This window comes from Perca flavescens, chromosome 23, assembly GCF_004354835.1.
Source record: "Perca flavescens isolate YP-PL-M2 chromosome 23, PFLA_1.0, whole genome shotgun sequence".
Taxonomy (NCBI): Eukaryota; Metazoa; Chordata; class Actinopteri; order Perciformes; family Percidae; genus Perca; species Perca flavescens.
In genome coordinates, this window is record NC_041353.1 from 3,059,673 (window position 1) to 3,062,186 (window position 2,514).

Consider the following 2,514-nt stretch of genomic DNA (forward strand, 5'->3'; position numbering starts at 1 on the left):
GTAGGCGGTGTCTGACGGGCCGGTTGGGGGCGTGATGAACAGTGGTGATAACAGTCACATTAGAAGTCACATTGACTTTGAAGGTTATCGTGGAAGTTCATGTCATAGCAGGGCACATCGTGTCATACTGAGTATTGCAGTCTCCTATACCGGATCCTGACTACTCTGTGCATAGGAACATCACAGCAGGGCGTTGCGGGATGTAACAGTTACAATCTGTAAAACTGGACTTAAGTTAACAGTTGTGGTTCTATAAAGCGTTATTATCGAAAGTAGTAAAGTTAGAACATTAGACACTTTATTATTCCGTAAGAAATTCAGGCAGCCTGATAGCTGTTAGCCTGTCAAGCACACGTTGATATCGACACAGATAATTCAGCAAGAGGTTGAGGTCATTGAACACATCCCTCCGCTGCATATTGCAGCCCTTTCTGTCGTGCCCTGGAGGATATGTCTGCTGCATTACTCCAAAACCAATCACTTATACCAATAGATATGGAGCTCAACCCAGCCATGGCTATGTGTCTGGTTCTCCATTGTTTGTCGGGCGTAGTAACAATAACTAGGGGGCGTGGCTTTAGCGAATGGTCAATTGGCCTTGGTGATATGTGCGTACACATAAATGACCTGTTAAACATTAAAGCTTAAGTGTGTAACTTTTTGATATTAATGAACGTCCGTTACATTCAAGCCGTTGCCAAATGAGTTGCTCCAAAGATAATTAAGACTTATCGGCTCCACACAACTCTGGATTTCTCACTGTGACTATGTTCAGAAGATCGTGGCGTCCGGGGACTTTCCCGCGCAGAAACTCAATAATGACCTCTTCTGGGGTTTACATTACCTTGCAGAAACTCAATAGAGAGCCGAAGTCCCGCCCCTTCCGGTGGACCTCATGGGACCTAAACTCGGGAAAAATATGAACGGTAGTGAACGGGGAGAGGTAAATTATTTTTTGATCCCGTTTGAATTGAGCCATGGATTACAAATATGATGTTCGTCAATTTAAAAGATAAGTTTTCAACCGAAGAAAGTCTCAGTTAGCCGTAGGTTTGTCATAGTACCACTTAGTTTTGTGTGAAACAGCTCAGTGGACTACATCTCCCAGTGGACTACATCTCCCGTCTCACACAATCTACGTCATCTAGCTTGATGATTGGCTTGCTGGCTAGCTAGCTTAGTCTGTTAAACAACACATGTAACGTTATCTTACCTGCTGGGTTTTATCCAGTCAAGAGTTTTCAGCAGAGAAGCAAAAGAACGAGCGAGATCCTCTGATCATTAGAGTAACGTTACATCCCCGGTACGATACACACAGACAGACATCGTAGCTTCAGCGAGACGTCATCCATGATGTTTGTAGTCTTTCTAATTACGTATTTTCACAGTCTTATACTTCAACAGTTTAACAATAAACGGAGACTTTCTTCGGTTGAAAAATAATGTTTTAAATTGACGAACATCATATTTGTAATCCATGGCTCAATTCAAACGAGATCAAAAAATAATTATCTCTCCATTGACTCTAGTTCATACTTTTTTCGAAAGATAAGGTCCCATTGGCCAGCAGCCTCTTATTTCAATACACAAACAGGCTGATCAGAAAGCACTAATGGTCACAACCATGTCTAGGATCTTCAGAAATATAGGGGGATCAAATGGCATAGCCCTGGTCGGCCTATGACTTAAAGCCATCGAACACCTCTTTTTTTTTTTCTTTGTCACGTTTGGAAGTCTATCGGTAACGTTAACAGACAGTGGGTGAGTCTAATGATGGAAAGCCAAAAAAAGAAAAGGGAGAGGTGGCGCTGCGATGGACTCAAAAGGAAGAAGAGAAAAAAAAAAAGGGATAGTGTTGCTGTGCTGTGTGTTGTTTATTCATTCACCATCCGAACAATCATGAACAAAAAGAAATCAAGGGACATTTGGTATAGATAAATTGCGAGTTAACTATGACGTGAATGTGATTAATAGCAATTAAATATTTTAATCGTTTGACAGCACTAATACAAATTATACATAGTTTAGTTCGATTCTTTCTGGCAGAATTTATCATTATGATCAACTTAATTTATTTCCTGGATTTTGTATCATAACAGTCCCTAAATGTATGTAGAAATGCGGAAAATGGGATTCAAAACTCCTGGTTTAGGACCCTCCTTTATTGTGTCACTTCGCAAACCCAAACATCCACTTTTTCATCAAGTCTTCATGTTGTTTTGTCAGTGTGACTCAGGTCGGAGTGACAGTGACCTCTGAGTGTCAACACAATGAGGTTACCCAACAAACCCTGTCAGCCGTTAGAGCGCTGCAAGAGTTTACATCGTCAACACTAAACTCTTTTCAAAACGCTTGGGAATCACGTTTTCATCCATGAAGATGTTGTGTTGCTTAACTGTCATTTTTACATTACGTTACATTTCACTTAGCTGACCCTTTTACCCTTAAACAACTTCCAAAAGGTGCATTTAACCAGCAAGTTACAAACTCTGAGCAACCAGAATCACACAGAAG